The following is a 14491-nucleotide window of genomic DNA, read 5'->3' on the forward strand; positions in this document are numbered from 1 at the left end:
AAAAAAAAAAAGATTTATTGTTTCATTTAAACTGTTATGGGCTTAGACCCATGGGCATGATCTATTAGTATATATATATATATATATATATATATCAAATGGGATTTGTAAAGTGGGCTCTCTTACGTTTTAAAATCTCATTCTGTTTAAATTTATGGTTCATACTAAAGTCTTTAAATAGTCATCACTAAGGTATTGTCTTGATTCGAACCAATTTTTTATCCGATTCAAAATGAAATGGTTTATTGACTCTTATGATGGGTATTTATTGTGCCACTTGAGAGGACGGAATACTGTCACACCTGAGATTACAAAATCTATAATCCCGTTATATTTTGTAGGATAAATTTTGTCTTACTACAGTTGATAGATAAATCTGATATTGTCTATGCATTGATTTATTTATATGGCATAAACTTGTTGTTTTGTGATTTTCTTGAACCAACCCCGGTTATTTTGATGGGTTTTTCAATAGTATATTGTCTGTGACATCTGGTCTATAGTCTATTTATGATAAAGGTAATTTTAATAGAAATGCATTGAAATAAATGAGTTTTTTTGGTAATGGACATTCTTCAAATAATGTCCAATGAAGTTTTTCATATTTAGATCAATTATATTGAGAGTCCCAATGTCATGTGAAAATAAAATACTATTGGTCAGTATAATGCCACTTTATCATGTACTTAGGATGTTGTGGATAATTACTTAACTGGTCAAACCAGTGGGAGGATGTAATTATATTCTGAAATGTTGTTTATGGTTCGACCAGTAGATGTATGTTCAATATACTGGGTTGAATTTAAAACAAGAAAAATGAGACCTATATTTTGTGTTCCATAACTGTTTTGGAACAGCTATAGTATTTTGTCTTTATTCTATAATGACTTCAGAATTATATTTCTGTTTATGCATGTTTTTGCATTGGTTTATCATGACTATGATATTAAAAAGTCATTTATGAATGACATAGGTAGAAAATTGATGGTATTTTATGTTTGTATGTCATATTTGGAACACTCTATGATGAATAAATATATTGGAGTTAAATTGGGTGTAAGCTTTCGCACATGTTTAGCTGTAAAACGTATTTCTAGGGAATCATGAAAGGGTGATGTGGATTCCACCAAAGTGACGTATCTTGTTCTTTCATGATTTTCCCTAGGGCATCATAGTAGGTGACATTTGCCTAAAGATGATATCACCAAAGTTAAAGAAAATGACAGCAACATAAAGATTCTGATCCCAAAGGTAAGGGGATCTCAAAAGCTATTGTTCTTTTCACAGTTAATACAAGAAAATGAGAGGACCAGTGTATTTCTGTCTTAAAGGATAAGGATACAGTTTCAGCTATAACTCTTGAGTGATATAGTCATTACAGTGAATGCACATAAATCTCACCAAGTTAAATTTTGTTATTGGTGTGGTCTATTTAAATCAATTTTTGTGAAGATTCTTTGTGGGTAGAGTTGGCATCTTAAAGATTAATATTAATGATGATACCTATACTCATATTTGAGATGTTATAACAAAAATCATCCTACGTTGCTTCTACATGTTGATGGTTTATTAACTATTTTCAGCATAATTTCAATGAAATCGAGTTTTTGAGTTTAATAATTGTATAGACCATAAACAATTTATGCAAATGGAATAAAAAATTGTTTAATTTTGATTTATTGAAATGACTTCTGAAATCTATATATACTGTTGACTATTTTGGCCTTGTTTATTCAAGCCAACAATTAGATCTAGTTATAATATGAACTAATATTGACTCTTATAAATGGTACTTTTATTAAGCCATCTAGTCTTACTCTCTTATATTAGTGGGAGAATAAATTATTATCCTATTGAGGGTGATAGATGTATCACACATGTTTTATTATGTATACTACACTTGTCGTTTATGAATTTTAAGTCAATCTGGGGTATTTTGGTATTTTCTTCGATATTATATTTATCATTCGTGGCATCAGGTTTCGTCACAAGACACATAATTATGAGTTTTGACGCCCATTTACGATTCAAAATATCACAAGTATATTGTTTAAGTAATATTTCTTCGAATTTATATGTCATATTTGTACTTGTGATAAAGTTCAATTTTATTGAAAATTTATCGAGATAAAACAGATATACTATATTTGAATGATTTAAATGAACTCATTGAAGTTTTAGTGGCTTATTGGTATAAAGCCTATGAAGTTGTTTATACTTACTATAGATCTAAGCCAACATTACATTTATTTATTAAAGACTTATTATTGTTTTTAGCCTATAAGTTATTCGGTTCATATGCCCTATTAGTTAATTTTCTTTTGACTTGAAGAAATTATGGAGCTTTATTATGATTGACTTTAAAGTTTATGGGCTAATGTTTGTATTAGATATTAAAGTCATTTGGGTTGAAAGTTCATACTTGCATACAACTTCGTATATCTAACGAATTATGGATAAAGTAACATGTTTCATGTGTTTTTTGTTATCATGAATAAATGTTATGAACTTTCATATTTAGCATGTTGTCATTATAGAAAATGCCATATTTAGATTTTTATTTATTTATGGTAATGGCTGGAAATATAAAACTGTCATACTAAGAATGTACTCACTTTGATAACTGTTAAATTATGGTGTTACTATATTGACTATTAGGGTTTATAATGGGTTGCTTTTGTGGGCTTATGTTGAATATTTTATTAATTAAATAATGAAATAGATCATCTTATTGTTTGCACCCAAAAAAAAAATCTAAACCCACGGGCATTTGGTAGCAATCCAAGTCTATAGGTTTTTATAATTTCAGTGATTACGCTTCCACTTAGTGGGCTAGTTACTGAGATTATGAAATTACTATTGACTATTCAGGATGGGTTGCAGTCAAGGAGACCATATGGCGAATGATGTGCTCTTGCCACCACAGGTGAGTCTTCATTTGGTCGGTTTCACTTGATAGTGTGAGGGTGACATTTTGGGCTTTATAGCTTTGGAGGTTCTTGTTTTGCCACCACAGGTGACGGAATCTTCAAAGTGGTGTTGTTTCGAGCGTCTCGCCTTGCATGTGAAAGATTCCACTACGTGTTGGGCGATCTTGCCACCATAGGTGTGACCCCGATGACGTCGAATCTTTCCCCAGTTTCTATTTTTCTACAGTTATTGAAAATAATACTGGGATAAATCTGATTAATAGCCCAATTAGTCAGATTTAATTATATTATTGGGAAGTTTAATATGCATTCTGTTCTTGCATATTGTATATTTTGGTAAATATGTATGATTATATTTGTCAGCTTTGACTTCTCAGCTATTTTCTGTTAAAAAAAAGTTTGAATGGTTCCAATTTTAAGGAATGTAACTAATCCTTTAATATTTCTCTGACTATTATGATAATAAATTTTAATCTTAAATTGATGAACCTCATAAGCCAGTGGTTGTTAATTATGTTCAAGCTAAGGTTCTTTATGAAAATGGGAGGAATCGAATAGGTATATCTAAAGATCAGTGGGAGTAAACTCATGAATAATAAATTTCTATAGGACTACATTATTACAAATTGTTGACTCTATATCTAAACCATTGAGGATGTTCTGTGACAACTTCGCTGCGGTTTGTTTCTCTCATAACAGTAAAAGTACTTCAAACTCTAAATACATTGACATTAAGTAATTTTTTTTCAGAGAGAAAGTTCAAGAGTCACAGATTACAATGGAACGGGCTTGACTCCAAAAGTCTTTCAAGAGCATATCACTAATATGGGACTTGTTAGTTCTTTTAATGTATTTTATTAGTGGGAGTTTTGCTCAATATGTTCGCATTTGACTTTCAGTTTTAGTTTATACATATGATGCATTATTATTCTTCTCAAGAATATATATACATTTTTATTATGACCATTTTTTTATATGTATACACTTATTTATTTGCCTCCTACAGAAAATTGAGGTTATATGTGATGTATTTACCTCATTCGGTATCTGAGGTTCCAGTCAATACACACACATCCAGTCGCTAGCAAAGCCTTGTTTGATTGAGGTCTAGTGCTAGTGTTGTGGGACATCCAGACCCAGTCCCAATGAGCTTCTTTGATTGAAGCTTGAGCATTTGGGAGACGCTTGTAGTTAATGAGACCTTTGGTATCTGTCTCATAGGGCTCATTTGGTTTTCGTGCCAGGACCAATTTGGAAATAGACATGATGATCACTATAGCATGTTATTTTCATACCACACTTTCATACTACTCAGCCCAAGTCGATGATGTTATGAGCACTTTGACGTGTGTGGTCTCATATCACTTTAGATGTGATGATCAATACGGTTGGGTGTTTGTAATTCTCATTCGGACCAAGGCATTTGGTTTAAGGTGCACTCCATTCGACATTGTTTTGTTTGTGGCCACATTCAGTTTATCTAAACCGAAAAGTCATTTTAAATAAATTTTAAAATCTAAAACTTGTGACATACGCTACCCAAGTGGGAGATTGTAAGATTTCCTATTAAGTGGGCTAGCATAGTCAAAGATTTGTTTCCAAAACCGGTTTAGTGGTGTTGACTAAAGATGGAGTAAACAGAAAGAATCTAATATTATTGGTAAGTGATCTCTATGGAGATATTGGATTCTATTAGCACACCTTAATGGTATGAAATATTTATTACTATGTATGGACCTAAGGTATTGTTTCCTTAATGGGTAGGAAACCCTAATTTTATTGCAGGGTTGGTCCCTACCCTCACCCCTATATATAGTTATCACTGACCCATTAAGTGAGGCTAACGACCAAAAGCTAAAGGGAAAGAGGGTAGACCAGACCAACATTGATCGTGTTGTACGAGGAGCATACAAGAAGACATTGAGGAGTACTTATTCTTCAGCCATGGATTCAGGTATGCCTAAAACTTGTTTTGTAGTATTTGTCGTGCATGCTTATCGATCTTCATGAATCGTTCCGCATTTATTTTCTTTCATCTCCTTCCTCAGATATGGACATCTCACATTTGTATAAAAAAGAAAAAAAAGGGGCTCCTGAGTAAAATAAAAAAAAAATTATTATTAAAAAAAAAAAAAGAACAAAGATTGATGAAAATCATAAACTAAAATTTTCTTTGATACCTATTTTAATGTTGGGCAAACTACAACGATATATAGAGCCTCACTGAGTAGAAAATAGAAGAATGCAATGCCCTAAAGAAAATAAAAATATTAGGATTAAAAATTTAAAACAAAGACTCAAATTCATAAAATGAATCAAAAATAAAGTTTTTTGTGTTCATTCTTACCTTACCTACATTTAATGTTTTGGGTTGGTCCTAGGTGTAACATTCGGAGAATTCTCTAGAGGTACCATCCTCCTAATATTTTCAAATAAGTTGAATAACCACCTCATGCGATTCAGTCACGAATGTTGAATGAAAATATATTCATTAAAGTACTTTCATGGATAACATAGACATTTGTAAAAACCTTGATCTCCAGGATCATTTTGTTTGATACAATTTTCTATGTACTTTGCGACAAAGTCGTCAATATTCGAATACATGATTAGGAAATATCACTTGAAGCTAAATATTATAGTAAAGAATATTATAACAGTAGAACAACATCCTGAGCATAGAGCAAGATATAGAAAAGAGTCCAAGAACGTAAAGAGAGAAAAAATTCGTCAAAAAATAAAGAATGCCAGATGTCACGAGAGAGACAAAACCGGAAGGCACAGAGAAAGCTAGAAAGGGAGATGAGAGCTGGAAAATAATTCCAAAGAGAGCTGGAAAGAAAAATGCAAAGAGATCCGGAAAGAGAAGTGTGCGTGTGTGTGTATGAGAGAGAGAGAGAGAGAGAGAGTCTTATAAAATGGTTAGGAACGAATTTATTAATTTTAATAAAAAAACCCAAAAGCCCACATGAGTCCTAAAATTGAGGGGTAAAAGAGTCATTTGCTTCTTCAGTGGTACCCGTCAATTTGCATTTCTTCACCCATTTTCTATCCACCTCTCCCTTTCTCTCTTTTGTGAAATTGCACCTTTCACTATTCAAGGCTCGACTCTCCGTACCCTTCTAATTCCTGATTCGAGCTGTATCAATCTCCACAGAGACACACTATCTCTCAATTTCCTCTGCCATCGATCCCAACACCCCAACTCCCCTTCCGAAGGTAGGATAGTGGAGGAATTCACTACGGAGCGGCCCATACCACGTTAATTACTTGTTTGAGTTTGTAGTGATAGAGCTTGTCTTTAGAGACGTTGGGCCCAAAAGAGGGACTACGCCGAGTCAAAGATGTCAGATCTTTGAAAGGAGGTGGCAGAATATGATGATTTCTTTTTGCTAGATATTAAGGAGTATAGAAGACTTCCATATAAAAAATAAGTGAAATAATTTGAAAAATATTCTTCTTAAATCCATGGATTCTTAATGCCTGCAAGAAGAACAACCTGATTTTGATTCCAGTTTATATAAATCTTCCTAACCTATCGTTCCATTTATGGATGACTAAGGCTTAGAGTATTATTAGAAGTACTTTGGGTACCCCCTGTGTACGAATAAGTGATACAAGTGGTCAAAGACTCAAAAGGAAGATCCATATTTTGCTAGACTTTTGAGTGGAACTATCGGCAGAGAAGACTTTGATGGAGTCCAACTTTGATTAAATACAAAGATTAATTTATACTAAAATACCAAACACAACCCATGGCCAGCTGAAGGTGTTCTCCCATTTGCCAAGTACTTAGTTCCTCACTATCCACCCATACTACCTCTACTTGATTGAATCCTTTTTCCATAGCTTGGAACAAGCCTTGCATGATGCTTCTGGTCTTTAGTGCTAGAAAATTCCCAGTAAAATCATTAGTCACAAAAGTAAATTGGATCTTAGATTGTAACAAACCAATATGATCACAGGTGCAATATTTAGATATTATATTGGAAAAATTACTTGATTACCCACTTATGGGTTTCCGTTTATAAAATTACCCATCAAAAGTTTTAGTTAACAAAAATACCCAAAATTAGGTTTTCCTTTACAAAATTACCCACTTAAAGTTTAAGTTAACAAAAATACCCAAAATTGAGTTTGGGTTTACAAAACTACCCACTCAAAGTTTCAATAATAAAAAAAAAAACATGATTATATGTAGAAGATGAAGACTCACTATTTTGGGTAGTTTTGTAAACCCAAACCTGATTTTGGATATTTTTGTTAACTGAAACTTTGGGTGGGTAGTTTTATAAACCCAAACCCAATTTTTGGTATTTTTGTTAACCAAAACTTTTTGTGGGTAATTTTGTAAAGGGAAACCCAAAAGTGGGTAATCATGTAATTTTTCCTATTATATTCATGCATCCATCACAAATGAGGATAAGGTGGTCCCCAAAGGGAAGATTAGTGTAATCAGACATCAATAATAAGGTATGATCCTCACCGGTGGTACGTCACCAAGATTCGAATAATAACCCAAGATCAGCATGCCATTTAACTATAGATTTAAGCATGAGAGAGGTCAATATGTTTGTTTTGAAAAATGCAATTATTCTTAATTTTCTAGAGAACGTACATGGTAATAATTGAGATAGAAAGCATATGATAAATATCAACCAGGGATAAGTGATTAGAAGTAACAATGGAGTCAAAGAGATCGAGAAGTGATGAAGTCTAGATGTGCTCTGTACGTAATCCAAATGGTCCAGAAGCCCAAACATGTTTAGAAATATTACAAGAGAGTAAAACATGCCCAGAAGATTCAAATAATGATATGTGTAGATAACAGATATGATGAGGGCGAACGGGATCAACAAACCTAGTTGGTTATGCTATGTAGATAGTCTCAAAAAGGATAGTATGCAGTACACTGTCCAATTTTTGGTGATGGCCAATAAGAGCACAGTGCAAACATCTGTAGGTTTGTTAACTGGACTAAATGTCTCTGTGTTTTCAAGCCCTTCTTGTTGATTATACCTTTTTGCAACAAACCTAGCCTTGTAATGCTCTATTTTGCCATTGGCCTTGTGTTTGATGCAGAATACCCATTTGGAACTGTTGGCGCCAAAAATTCAAAAGTATGCACCCTGGTAGGAGAAATATTAGGTATGAAAAGGAAAATGTGGGCTGACCGTGTTTGTCCGTTACCCATATATGATACAAAACCAGCGCATAAGGACAGTTAAGGCAGCTCGTGAAAGGTGACATTAATGGGACAGGTGGCGACAGCATATTGGAGGTGTCACTTCTTGGGAGAAGTGGGCTAATGGCGTGGATGATGGAGTGGATAACTCTCAGAATATATAATGAGAGAAAACCGGCCAAGGAAAGACATTCAACAAATCAAACAAAACCCAATTACAATACAACTCTTTATTTCATTTTATGCTTTTTATTGCCACTGTTTAGAATTAGAACGCTTGCATTCACTTCCTTTGAATTTCAGTTCACAGAATCTATCCATTAGGCTCTAGTTATTTGTATTCAGAACTATCTTTTGAGGAATATACCACAATTTATTCCCTTATCCATCGACGATTTTGACTATTCAAAAATCCTTGGAGCTATCAGGGCAAGAGGAGAGCCCAAGTCGCTTGATCGAAGTCAGGTTCATTATTGAATCCGATCAAGAAGGATTTTGACATGCCCACGCACTCATCAATGCGGTCAACTGACCGTAAAGTAGGGGAGGATTTTGTGCCAACAGGAACCCAAAACATTGAGATTTGGTGATGATGGCATCAAAGACCAAGTCCCATTTTGTAATAGATCATTAAATTCAAATAATATAGCCTTCTGCCAATGATCATATTATTGGCCTGATCAGTATAGGAGGTAGGTTCAACCTCACCCAAGCATTGTGTTAGAGAAGCCGATGGTATAGGATACCGTGTGGAGGGTCGAGGATTAGGACGAAGATGCATGGAGTGTGTCCTTTGGTTTGGCTCGGTCACTTCAGTACTTGCATCACTTGATAAAGGAGCTGAAATAATGATATTAGGCATAATCGGTCCTTAGTAAGTGGGAAGGGAAAGTGGGGTGGGAGCATGTAGGGATACGTGAAGTCATACTAGGTGTGCTAGCTGATTCAAGAACACATAATGAGAGGAGATCAAAGGTGGACATGGTTAACTATGGGATGGAGGAATCATGTGGTAGTGGGGTTGGTGAAGGTACGAGATGAAGGGTTGTGGTTTTATTATGGGGTGTCACAAATCTACACTCCAGTCCCATGACTATTTCATGTGGCTCAATAGGTCCCTTGTTGTGTGTGTTTGATATAGTGATGCAAATGCATGAAGCAAGTTAGCACAACAATTCACATCAAAATAATTTACAACTACTAACAAAGGCTCACACAGAGCATTTGATTCGTTGAGCAAAAAGTTTTATTTGGTGTAATGAGGAGAATATATAGGATTTCCCATTGAGTTTCTAAAGTGAGTAGAAGTGTTTGTAGAGTCTATAGTGTTCTCTATTTTAGTTGATGGCAGCCCAGCATAGGCTATTTTAAAGGTGGCAAGAGACAGAGAAGGAGACCTTATATTTCCTTATCTTTTTAATATTGCTATGCAAGTGTTTTCATTGCTCTGTGAGAAAGATTCACCTGTTACCTCAATGAGTTTATCTCACTTGAGATGTACTGATAATTTAATAGTTTCTACTAAGGTTGATGAGAGAGATGTCTCAGCTATCTTGGGAACCCTCAGCGAGTTATCTTCTTTCTCGGGATTGCAAATCAGTTTGGCTAAATCCTCCATTATTTTGGAGGTGCTTCCCAGATAGTAGGTGATAAGAAAGTTATCTTTCAATGAGTGTGCTCCCATATTCGGTATGGTGCAGAAGAAGCTAGAAAGCTTATTTTCTCTTATACGCAGTTGTCTTCATTTACTTAATTATGTTTTGCAAGGAGGATATCTATCTAGCTATATATATATATATATATATATGTTGGTCAGGATTATTTGGTCTTACTAGAAGAGTGGTAAATAAACTTGAATCCATGTTTGATAATTTTCTCATGTTAGGTCCTAAAGCCAAGTGCATTCCAAGAATTCAAAATTCAAAAAAGTCAAGACATGAAATTGCAAACAAGAAGAAAAGAAGATGAAGTGTCAAAGAGTGGAAGATTTAAGTAAGAAGAAGACCTCTAGGATAGAATGGTCGTTTCTATATAATTTGTAACCTCTCTCTCTCTCTCTCTCTCTCTCTCTCTCTCTCTCTCTCTCTCTCTCTCTCTCTCTATATATATATATATATATACGTGCACGCACCTCATGCATTTGCATTGCATCATACTAGAATGACCATAAGATATACGTTTACCAAGTATGGAATGTCTCTAAGTGGTTAGGAACATATTGGGAAAAATATGTTCAAGTGATATTCTGTGAAAACCACATTGACCTAACTCAAGGAAATTTTGAGTAATCTAAATGTCAGTATCAGGAGATAGACCCTTCATGAAAGTTGTATTAAATTGAATCACGGGTCCAACGCAACTAAAATCAGGTCAATCCGAGATCCGACTGAAAAGTTACAGCTGAAAAACTAATGACTGGTCAGTATAATAGAAACCTGTCAAAATAGGGACTGGCCGAGCCAGTGGTCGGTCGATCGACTGGAAGCCGAAGTTGACTGGCACTGATTGAGCCTGCAGGCAGACAGCTGGCTAAAAGCCCCGGTCGATCGGTACCTGCCTAGACGATGCATCCAATCGATCGGTGCCCGTTTGGCTGTGGTATAACTAGCTCCAACAACTAGTTTTTGCCCAACGGCTCTTGGCTGTGGACCGGCTACCGATGGACCTAAATATAATTGATTGAGTGAGATTTACTGCCTAAAATGACCACCTAACCTCACCTATAAATACCACTAATGCTCTTAATTAAATATCAATTAATTCTAAGCATTAGAGTACACTTTTGAGAGCATTCAAAGTCAAAAGGCATTCTCCACTACTTGAACTCTTGGCCATCATTCCATCACAAGAAAATCTCAAGTCTTTATTGAAAGTCTTCCATGCTTTCATTGATCAAGTTAAGGCTTAGTGAAGACTTACAAAGGTGCATTCATTCTATCATTATTGCATATCTCATTTGGACCACACTTGAGATAATCATCTATTATTCCACTACTCTCATTTCTTTATTTTTACATTAAGTCTAGATTGTTCTTAGGCTTGTGTGAATGATTCTCTTATCCTCAAAGAGTGTAAGGTGCTTCTTTACCCGTAAAGGGGATTGTACGAATTCTCTTATCATTTAAAGATTGTGTAAATGTTTTTCTCCCTACCTACTGTACTGAAAGGAAAGAGCTAGAGGAATACCTTGTAAGAGGATCTTGTAGGGAGTGGACTAGACTCAAGTTGAGTCGAACCAATATAAATCTTGGTGTTGTGTAGTTGTGACTTTTATTAATTCCACAATTTATTTTTCACAATCACACTTGAGATACTATTTCGAAAGATTTGAAAATTTATTCATGGTTTTGGTTGAAGATTTAAAAATATAGGACTTGCACTAAACTAATGATATAACATCTTGGCGGTAATGGACAACCTACTCAACTTTGGCTTGATAGATGGCATCCAAAACAATATCTGTTGAACAGATTTGGAGACAGAATTATGTATGATGCGGGATCTTCAAGAACGTGATTAGTTCAATCTATTTGAGTGGAGGGGAGTGGACCCTAGAACTTCCCATTCTTCTGATATTTTGGAGGTTAGGGGGCTGGTGCAATCTATCAAAATATTACATTCTGATTTTGTTATGGTGGTATGAAAAGCAATGCCTTCTGTGTGCTTCACTTCCAAATCAGCTTGGGAACTTGTCAAATCTAAAACTCCAAGGGTATCATGGGCTTCAGCTTTCTGATTTAAAGGTAATATCCCGAAACAATCCTTCTGTTCATGGAGGTGTCTTGTCAATGCTTTACCCACTAAAAACCAATTGTACAGAAGAAAAAAATGCTGCTTTGTTTTGTTGTTTCTGTTTGACTGGTCTAAAAGATATAGACCATCTCTTCTTTCATTGTAGCTTCACTTCTCTTATTTAGAAGGAAATTCAAATGTTGTGAAGTGATTCGACATGTTTAGGGCAAAGTCTACTTTATAAAGCTAGCTAGGTGGTATGGGCATTCTAACGCGGGTAAACTTGCTTTTTGTGCTATTCTTATTCTTATTTGGCAAGAAAAAAACTTCAGATTCTTTGAAAACAAGACCAAAAGTATAGGTCCATGCTAGAAAATGATTTTGATGGTGATTTTGAATTTGTTGGGGTTGGAGAATTCAAGAAACAATTATTTGGCTAGTGAAATGGAAGTGTCCTTTAGATAGTAGTGACAGTACTATTGACTTACAAAATAAGGCATTCTATGAAGGTATTGGTAGACATCATGACAATAGTCTCATTTTTTGCCTATGTGGGAAGGGTAAGGACTGATCTATATTGGCTAATAGGGATGCATGCGATTTATATTCTATAGAGGATTGTTGCTTTGTAGGGAAAAGAGGTGAAGGTGTTACAAGACTAATAATTATCGGTTATTATATTTACAAAAATACCCTTATCGACTGAATTGGATTGGAAGGGTTTAATGTATAAAATTGTTAAGAGGATGATCCAGTCCAGTACGGTATGAGCTGGGACGACGTGCCACAGTCTGGACCACATTGGAAGTCTTGCAATATATATAGGCCGCCTAAAAAGTAAAAAATAAAAGGCAACACTTCGGCAAAAAATTTATGGTAATCATTGAAAATTTAAGGAAAAAAAAAAGATTCTCACTAATTTCTTTCTTCTTTTTTTCAGCTTAAGTACTAATGATCAGTGTTTTAGCTGATAATTTCAAGAGGTAGTCGAGTTGATAAGGGATCTTTACTTTAGAAAGTGTGTAGTTTTGAATTCGAATCCTCTCATCTTTTTGGGTCATTCACACAAGGTGTTTAGTGCTCTTTATTACCTTTGATGAAAGTTGAATGAGCTGATTGATACAATTATGAGGTCAATATAGGTATGTGGAATTGAAAGTTAAAATAGTTCTCATTTAATCATGGTATGAGTCAGTCCATATAATTGTGGGGTTCTTATTCAATCCGGATATGAGCCGATCCATATGATTGTGGGACTACATAGAATTAGCTTCGTTGTACGTTGTGACTTGTGAGAATGATTGGCAAGTAATAAGTGCTGGTGGAGTGTAGGAGAGCTTTGAAGCGATCATGAAGTTAGAAGTTACGACCAAAGAGACGTACCAAAAGCATACGTAGAGTAGGAGTCCAGTGGAACAGAGCAAAGCAGAGCGGAACAAGGGCAGGGTGTTAGCTAGGTACGTGTGGGTCCCTGACCGACTCTCTTATCTATGCGCAGCAGCTGCAAGTGTCGTTGCTGTGTTTCTGTAAAGCGAGAGAGGCGGTGCCGACCGCTGACTGAGAAGGCCAACTACTCAAACTGAGAGAATTCAATTTGATTTGGAAAGCAAAGCGTACAAGACTGCAGGGGGTGGGGGACTGAAGAAAGAAACGACCAAGGTACAATTAGGAATGATGATGATGATGATATGATGATGGCATTCACTCACTGTATGTATGTGTATATGTATATATGTATATTTTTCGTAATCGATTACGTATTATTATGATTTTATATCAATCATATAAGGGTTTATCTTATATCGATTTCACAAGAGAATTGATGTCGATTAATATAGTCTTGAGTTTCTCCATCTTGTAAACCAATTTATATGTTTTGAGTTCTTCCAAGTCTGTAAGCGCCACACTAGTAGATTTGAGAATGCAAGAGAAGATTAAAGAAAGAAGAAACTTCGAAAGAATACGTGGGATGAAACATGGGAAGAATTGGTGGAAGGTGGAAGGTGGAAGGTGGAAGGTGGAAGGTGGAGAGTAGAGAGTGGTGATGATGACCAAGAAATGATGAATTGAAGATTCTGATGATGATGGAGGTTTTGTTGATGATGATAATGGATGGGTGTTCAGTCTTCAGCCCACTCTTTTCGCATTACCAAACATCATCAATGTCGATCTGCCTCTTTGTCTTTTGTTAGGTGTAACTCGCATGCATGTTTGGGTTTGGACAAGAGTGTTAATTAAAAAGATCGGCAATCCGGCCTGAACCAATGTACTAAGAATTGGAATCGATTCACTCAGTTTTTATTTTAGTATAATTTAAATTTATGTTTGTCTGATGCATAAACATAAATAGAAACGTTTAGTATGATTTATGACTTTTTTTTTTTTTTTAATGTAAATCAATAAATCAATAAATTCATAAAGAGGTGTTTATGATTGTTTTGGTGATTGTTTTTCTAACAATATCCCATAAGCTGCTTATTGTTAATCAAAAGGGTCATAATATTTGCTTATTTTGGTGTGTACCTCTCTTTCTACTGAAAGTTGTTTTCTAACTTATCTTTTAAATAAAATGATTTATGCGAGGGGACTGTGGCCATTGTGCATAGATACATGTGGGCAAAATGATTAGTCTATCTTCATGAAA

Source organism: Macadamia integrifolia, chromosome 5 (assembly GCF_013358625.1).
Source record: "Macadamia integrifolia cultivar HAES 741 chromosome 5, SCU_Mint_v3, whole genome shotgun sequence".
Taxonomy (NCBI): Eukaryota; Viridiplantae; Streptophyta; class Magnoliopsida; order Proteales; family Proteaceae; genus Macadamia; species Macadamia integrifolia.